This window comes from Melanotaenia boesemani, chromosome 7 (genome assembly GCF_017639745.1).
Source record: "Melanotaenia boesemani isolate fMelBoe1 chromosome 7, fMelBoe1.pri, whole genome shotgun sequence".
NCBI lineage: Eukaryota > Metazoa > Chordata > Actinopteri > Atheriniformes > Melanotaeniidae > Melanotaenia > Melanotaenia boesemani.
Window position 1 is genome coordinate 21,740,067 of NC_055688.1, and position 9,171 is coordinate 21,749,237.

The window sequence follows — 9,171 nt, forward strand, 5'->3', positions numbered from 1 at the left end:
TGCCATGTATGAAGTGTATTATTACAAACTAAGTGACCTTGCAGTGCCATGTCCTCAGTGGTGTTGCTTTGGGAAGCGATTTGGCAGCCTCTCATGAGAAATGTAAGCTTAGATCTTCAGGTTGTAGTTGAGGGGCAAGCCAAAATCAGCTGAGAAAATTGACCTGCTGACAGCGTTTCAGCCAAGACATGCTCGCAGAGAAGTGAAATATATATATCTAGGAGTATTTTACATAATATTCCATCAGAACATTTGCTTAAGTGACTTGTTGCAGAGAAACAAGGATTACCTGTCGTGAGGTGGATTATTCCAACCTTCTAAATATACTCAGACCTCCTGCCAAGCTTCTCTTAACTCCAACTGGTGGTTTTGTCCTTGAGCTGTTGGACCTTCTACCTCTTCATGTGTTAGTTTAAAGTGTGTTTATTAAAAAAAAGGTTAGCTATTACAATGGAAAGATGATTATTTAGACAGTTCTTTAGTTGTATGTGACACTGGTTTGGATGTGTATTTTGAGAGGTGTCATACACTGTATTCCTCCTGAAACCTGATCTTAGCCAGAGTAAAGAAATGCAGGCTTTGAACTGGTTGTGTCATGTGCAGGGTAGGACAGTGTGTACTTGAGCTCTAACCAGGGCATGTACCACCCTTCCTGTAATGGTTGACTACAATCTCTGCCCTTGGGCTGGGTGTATAAATACAGGACAGTTGTAATGGGGTTTTTAATTATATCAATAACAGTCTATTGAAATTATTTACATTTTACACATATATCTTAGCATTGAATAAAGTGAATAGGGTAAAAATACTATTTTAGATTATTTGAACCGTTATGTGATGCTTAAAGTTCATCAAAAGTTTAGTTTTGTAAGTCAACATGTCTTCTCAGTAGTTTTTTACTCTTGGACTCCAAGAAAAGACATCTAAATAAATAATCTTGTTTTTAAAAAAGAAACCACATTAATCAAATTAATCCTGATGAGACACAATCCCCATGTCTTGAGCTTGCAACCCAGACTGATCCTGAATGGAGGACATAGCCTCATTTTAGCAACGTTCTCAGATTACATGAACCTCTCAGCTGGACACAGTGTAATCTTCTTCCCAGTGATTCAGAGGATCTTGAACATGACCAGTCCTGAACCTCCACCCCACCAGCTGGTAGTATCTTCACTCGCTGAGCCTCTTTGCCTTTACGGCTTTAACAGGGATCACAGCCCTTACACACTGTCTGACTTATGTGACTTGGAAACATAGTGACTCTGAGGTCATGTGGTTATCAAGTCAAACAGCTGCATCAAACACTCTCACTGTCACCGTTACACATCCTGTGACTGTAGGCTACAATGATCAGAAAAGCAGGTTTGGAGTGATTTCTTTCAGGTTGCTGTGAACAGCCAGGTATTCAAATCAATGACTTTACACTGTAAAAGCACAACTTTTATTAATTATACACCTCAATGCTGCAAATAAGAGTGTGTTTAGCCCATAAAACAGACAAAAACAAATATGAAAAAATCAGTATTTTGGCTATATATATATTATATTATATATTGGCATGTGTTATTAACATAAATAATGCATTAATGCTTAAGTAAAATCTTCTATGGTGTATTGTTTAGTATGCTGAGATGAAGAATCTGATATATTCAACAAGTTCCAAGAACTGGTTAACTGTCAGATGTTTGAGTACATATTTCCTTCGTAAAGTTTTGTAAACACAAAGTAGCAGGAAATGTAAATACACACACTTCAGACACCGTAGCTGAGTAAAACAAATAGGGATCTCCTTTGAAATGGGACATATTAATCAATGTGTAGCCACATGTAAGACTACAGATCACTAAAGCTGCAGTAGGAGCCTTCTGTCAGCTGCGCTGTTGCATAATCTCAGCTGTTAGACTGAATTATGTCACAGCATCATGACCTCAGTGCTTTCCACTCATTGGGGAAAAAACATTAAGTTATCTCTGTTTATTTCTCTGTGAATTAAAACAGTAGTGAAGGCAGGTTTTCATGATAAGAAGGAATATCAGATTTGCTTGCAATTGTTTATACGTCCTACATCCAGAAATGTGCAGAATTATAGTTTATTTACACACATATTATATTATATTATATTATATTATATTATATTATATTATATTATATTATATTATATTATATTATATTATATTATATTATATTATATTATATTATAAACAAATACTACCTGTATTAAACTTGCAGCAAAGGTATTATAATATCTAAATAAAATTGGTCAGCATAGTCTCTGTTATTCTCTGTAATAGAAAACAAAAAAAGGTTTCTTTTAATTTTTCTGTTCTGCTTAGTGTTCAGTTGAGGGCAGATGTGAGCACCACCTTGTGGTCTTAAACAACCTCTTGCCATAAGCTTACAAAGAATGTGACAGACTTAAACCTACTTCCGTACAAAAGCTGTAATATTCAAGATTTCCTTGAATATACACTGATGGTGATGATGGTGGATGATGTGTTTCCTGTCTACGTCTGTTTATATTATGTTATTTACGATATGTATTTTCTTGTCTGTTTCTTCTAATCAAGTATAGCACATTGGGCTGCTTTATATATGAAATGTGCTATATAAATAAATTAGCCTTGCCTTACCCAAATCAAGGTTTAATAAAAGGGACCCTTTGTCTGCTTCTCACTCTGAATTTTCAAGTATCTTTCTAAAGCAGGATTTTTAAAATTGACTTTGATTAAATGTGATGACAACACACAACTGAATCTGAAGTTAAATAGTATTTTATAATCTGAAAAAATACTCAGTTTCAAAGCAAAATTACTTAAACGTTATCTCTAATTTTCTGATATCCAAACAAAAATTAGTAAGCCAATGATTTGATCATCATTATAACAGCATTGTGGTTGTTGTGTTTCAGTGAGTTAAACTGGAAGGTAGAAAACATTTATGTGTTTCTTTCTTGTAAAGTGTAATATTACACACATAGTAATAGTACTGCATCTTGGTGTTGCTTTGATCTACATATATTTCACCTCATACTCAACTCAGTGTTTCATACTTTAGTTCAAGATGTAAAATAATAGTTAAATACTTAAGAACATTTAACTGTTATTTTTACTATGTTTACTAGCTGTAGTTGTTTTTTTTTTTTTTTTAGCTGTGTGGTTTTCTCCTTGTTTCTGATTGGACCTGCTTCTCATGTTAAGGTTGTCCAGGATTATTTAGACATCAGCCAAAGAGACAAAATCAACAAGATTTTATTTATTTATTTATTTTTTTCCATTGATTTAGTTATTTGTAAAACTGAATTTCTAAATATTTGAGGGTGAGAAAAACACAAAGCAGAAAAAAACTGAACATATTTGGTTTTATTTGTTGTCTTTTCTCTTTCAGCACTCAACTTACAACAAGCTCATATTTATGATGGGACTCTTAAAAGGATCCTGGTGCCCTGGAGAAAAACAACATACTGTTTAATAGGCTGTTTCACCTTGAAAAGATTAAACTAATCTTACTCTGGTGTTTCAGAATTAAACATTTAATGTTACACAAAGAGGAACTTTTATAGTAATCCGTACCAATTTTTGTAAAAAACAAACAAACAAAAAAAAAAAAAAAAGAAAGAAAGAAAACATAAAAACTTGAAACTGGAATAAAAGGTTTTTTTTGTATATGGGTTTGTGCCATGAGACTTTAATAATTTATCAGAGATGGCAAAACTTGACTAAAGTCTTTCATTTTGAAGCACTTCTGGATTATCTTCTTCAATAATGTGTAGTTTAATATGTTTTGATATAACAACTGGAATTATTGTACTAAAACAATCACAGGTGTGGTGTGACAACAACAATGGAAAAATAATTATTACTGTTATGATCTAATATGTTCTGGGCTCATAGGAACACAGTGTCTCAACACTATCACTGCTGCTAAGTGTTTAATAAGGTCATCAACACAGACACAGACACGCTTGCTCCACAACGTAAGGTGATGTAACCTTTAGAGGGCATCCAATCACAGTTCTGCTCTAATCATGTGATCTTATTGAATTTTTCCAGCTTGATATTTTGTTCTTCTTTTTCAAAGTGTGAGGCAATGTGTCTATGCAGATGCTCTGTTAGGCAGTGCTTAAAGCCACTTTCTAAAAAAAAAAAAAAAAAAGCTTGCTTTTTTTTTAGTACTGTCTCAAACTATCAGTCTTCCCTGTGGGTGATGCATACATAGCTGGTGTCAAAGCATTGTCCTCTACCCTTGAGGTATAAGTGGACCCTTGGGTCCCTTTTTTATGTTTTATGTAAAAGACTCTGCACTCGCTACACTGAGCTTTACTCAGCTTATACTTTAAGGTTTTTGTCTTTAGGGTGAACCAGTTTTTGTTTGAAGGTGTTGTGAGGTTGTGTTTGTAGTTTATCAGACTTTCCAGCCTCTTTCTTTCTTTCTTTCTTTCTTTCTTTCTTTCTTTCTTTCTTTCTTTCTTTTCTTTCTTTGCTGACTTGACAATGTCCCAGTTTGGGAATCTCCATGCTTGAAGTGCTTTCTTCTTGTTTGTGTTCCTTTTCTTTTCCGCCTGCTTTAGTAAACACATACTTATCCTAGTGGTGCTCTGATGGTGGCTGGTTTGTTTCTAGTGGATGGCATGAATCATAAAGCGGATATTGGTTTGTGTATGTGGGCCCAGTATACCTCAGTGTTTAGATTTTCATCTTCCTGTCAAAAGACATCTTGTTCTCTTTTGTGCCCTCCCAAGTGAACTTGATACTGCTTTACATTCAGTTGATGTGTTCTGTGAAGGTGGTGGCGAACTGTTTTGCAATGTTTCAGGTGACTGAGTTGCTACACCTGATGATGGGTCTGAATTGGATTCTTCCTTGTGTCCATAAAAGTCTGTTCATGCATGAGGGAAGTCTGTAATGAAAGGGTTGGCCAATACTTTCTTGTTTTTTATTATTTTTTTAAAGACTGGCTGTGATTGTCTTCTGTCTTCTAGTTGTTTTAGCCTTCCACTTTAGAACATTTTTGGTGGTATTGTTACTTCATAATGTGGTTATTTCACAGTGAGAATCAGCAGTATAGAGAACAACTCTGCATCTTCTCTTGTCTGCCAGCAAAGTTATGATGTTCTGGTCTATGCTTAAAGATGTTACTGCCTTTGTTCTGGGGTGTAATGTTGGACAGAGGACATTTGGTTTTAGAAACAGTTGCAGTTACCTTCCTCTTTAACTGCTTCTGCCTCTGTCGTGTTGTTTCCTCTTTGGTAATTCAGTGGCAGTGATGAGGTGGAGATGTGGCTGAGATGTTCCTGTGTGAATGATTTATGAGAAATGTTAACTCTCAGCTGTGTAGTTTGGAATTTAAGCATTTGTCTGATGTTGTCTTTTGGAATGAAACTGAAAATCTGTCATGGGTAGAAATGGTCACAGTCCTTGGGGGGACTGGGTGCATCTGCTGTAACGTGGCCCTTTCTCATTCTTTTTATTTATTTATTTTTTTTTTTTAAAGATTTTTGGCTGTGGCTGTATTGTCTGCATCTAAGGTTGAAACAGAGGTGATTTATGTCCACTGCACCACTGTGAGGATTTTCTTCCTAAAATGTAATGTAATAATTCTGTGTAAATTCTCAGCCATCCAGGTCACATTTAGCCCAATAACTTAACTAAATGGCAGCTTGACTTCTGTTCTTGGTCTGTGAAGATGTTTCATCTCTCATACCAAAGGATTCTTCTGTTAAAACTGCTCAATTTTGCATTTATGAAACAGCAAAGGGTGAATTCTTATCATCAGAAAAGCTACTGCAAAGCTTGATCTCCCTTCTTCTTACAACGGACCTTCATGTTGTTGAGACTTTATCACATGCCTTCAGACTGTAAGAACACACACACACTGGTGCTCTTCAAAGGAGCGGGTCTAACATATTCAGAGGCATGGGTGGTTGCTTTGTGTTTTTCTTGTATGATGAAAGGGAGAAACATTTAATTGTAGGATATTTTGCAGATTTGAAAGGACTTAAACGCTAAGCTGTATTTATAGGGACAAACTTCTACTTGTAATACTGGGAGAATCTGTTATGCACACTTTTTCTCTTGGCCAATAATGTTTCTATTTTTTGTTTCATCCTGATGTTGAAAATAAAGTACCAGCAGTCTTTTTGTGCTATGAACAACATATCCTTCACCCAGTAGCTTAAATCAGCTGATTTCATTCTCAATTTAACTTCTGCTCCTTGGGAATATAATCACTGCGTGGTGTAAAGCAGTGTTTAAGCAATATGATGCAAACCTGTAACAGAAAAACTTGTGTATACATTAACATGTTAGTTTAACCGTGTATCTTAGAAAAAAGAAAGAAAAAAAAGCCCAACCTAAACTAACTGCAATAGGCAGTGAAATAAAAACAGATTAGTCTTTCGGCAATTTTGAGTGGGACATGGTGTGAATGTTTGTGTTAAGCAAAAGTGGAGATGACTCAAAACTACATTAATTTCTTGGGAAGCAGGCATGTAAGAGAAATAAATCCACATTTCTTTATAACCAAGACACTGCAGAGACTGGAACTGGAAGTCAGTAAAAACAGAAATCCAAAATGTTAGCAACAAAATGGGGATGAAAAGAAACTGAACATACAGAAAATTGTGATGACGAACACAGAAAACATCTGTTGTGCATGTGATTAAGGAAAATGCTGATTGAAACATTCTGGAAATCCCAAAGTCAAACAAAGAACAGATTAAAAATCATAGACCAGGGTGTAAAAACTCATGACAAACATTGTCAGATGTGACTGTAGTCTGTTGGGTAATGCCACCAACTAGCCTCTCCTGCCTCCTCAAAACGAAGGAATCTGAGTTGGCTTCAAATAAACCTCAGGTCACATTTTGCTGGCACTTGTAGATTTTGAGCTTTGCCTCTCCAAGCAAGCAAAAGTCTACTTTTGCTCCTATACACTTCCATTCAAATCAAAGGCTGGATTCTGGGACCAAAGTACATTTCTCATGTGTTTTTAACACGCCACCATTTAAATTCTGTTCGCATTGGAGTAAATTAAATCACATCCCTGCATTCCCCAGACCCTCACAGTGATCAAATTATTTTGATATGTCTTATGGTTTTCTGTCAGGAATGTGGAGTTCGGGATGTGCGCATAGATCTAAGCACAATAGAAGATACCGTCAAAAGACAAAATCCCATGTCAGACTCTGTGGAAGAACCTACCCTGCAGACCCTCAGTTCTGTATCTGATAAGAAAAGAGGAACTTATTCTATAGTTCACTCCAAAGCGAAGCTCGAAAATGGAAGAAGACTATGCTTCACTGAAGAAACGTCTCCTGAATTGACACTATCCGAAGACACAGTTGTATCAGTGCCGTCTTCAGAGGTCTCGCATGTGGAGCATTTCGTAAGTGATGAGAACTTTTCAAAGATGCCAAAATCAGTCTATGATGACTCTTGTACAGTGGATGAAGAAAAGTTAAATGAGGAGAAAGAATCATTAAAGTTATTTGTAAACCAAAATATTGATGCAGTGATTGAAGACGTCATTGAAAGATCTGACAATGAAATAAGGTTTGATGTGATCAAAAAGAGGCTGCTGAAGAACATATGGACTGAATTCAAAGAAATAGAGAATGACAGAGTTCCCAAGAGAGATTTTCAAAAACTCCAAGAAAATTTACAAAGATATCAGGCAAAAGTGTTATAATCCATCAAAGAAGATAATTGAAATGTATTTTGAAAACGCAATGGTAGATGACATAATTATCTCTTGTTTTAAAGAACATTTCATGAGGCCAAAGAAAAGTTATTCTCCTTTGTAGAGAACACCACCAAAAAGATATTTAAAACCTCGCAGAAAAAAGTACCTGAAATTGCAACAGACTGAGCAGACACACAGCAATAACCACAAAGTAGCTGCAAGAAAAAGGGAAGAAATAAATGAGGCTGTGAAGACTCTTGAAGAGAACTTGTTATTGCTATGCATAGAGAAAATCAACTTCTCAATCAGAGAACTCGCTTCAGGAATATAGAATATATGACAGTTACTAGAAAATGTCACATTGTCAGTGAATTGTGAAACAAAGTCATACTCACAGAATTTCCTCAAATGTTATTTGAAGAGAGAAACTAAACAAGATTTTAAAATATTTGAACCAAGACCTGCATGTACAATAAAAAGAATCTTAATGGTTCACAGTCAAACACCCAGTCTTTTTCAGCCTTATGGCTTGAAGAAAATTGGCTGGGAAATGAATGGTCTGAACAGCCGGTCATTCTCACCAGCTGCATCTGTAAGAAGTTTATAACTTTCATTTTATTTATACTGTTTGCTACAGATCTGAAAAAAAAAAAAAAAAAAAAGTGGGCTGCTTTTGGATATTATACTTCCAGGCTGAAAACTCCCACTCCCACCCAGATGTGCTACAATAAAGGGAATCACCTTGGCTTTTGTATGTTATATTCACATATTGTACCAATGCCACATTTGCCTTTTAGCTTTTACAGCAAATGCTCCAACATTCTAGTTTTGCCAAATAAAGATACTTTATACTAACTTCCTGAGGAGGCTGGGGAAGTTCAGCATGTCACCAAAGAGCCTCTGAAACTTCTACGGCTGCGTGGTTGGATTTATCCTGACCAGCTGCATCACCATGTGATACGGCAGCTCTACTGTCCCAAACGCCTGCAGAGATTGGTGAAGACTGTGTCCAAGATCACCAGGACTGTGCTGCCCTCTCTTCAGAGCATCTTCCAACACAGAGCCCACAGGAGAGCTGCCTCCATCATCAAAGACCCCACCCACCCCCAACATGGACTGTTCACTCTCCTCCCCTCAGGCAGGAGATACAGGAGTCTGAAATGCAGGACAACCAGACTCAGAAATGCTTTATTTCCCTCGGCCATCAGACTCCTTAACGACTGATAAGAGTCTGTTACAAAGGCCTATACCCTGCACACTGACTTTTGTATTGTCAACCACAGTTACTGCAATATTATTTACTGTTTTATGTGTTTTATTACTACTAATAAATATTGCACATGCATCTTACCATCTACCTCATGACAGTTTTTTGTACAACTAATCATTCATTGTTGAATGAATAAAATGATTTACTCAGAGTTTTGTTTTTTATCTTATCTTTATCTTCTATCTATTTTTTAAGTGGGGTTCTGAACATAGCATTTTTTT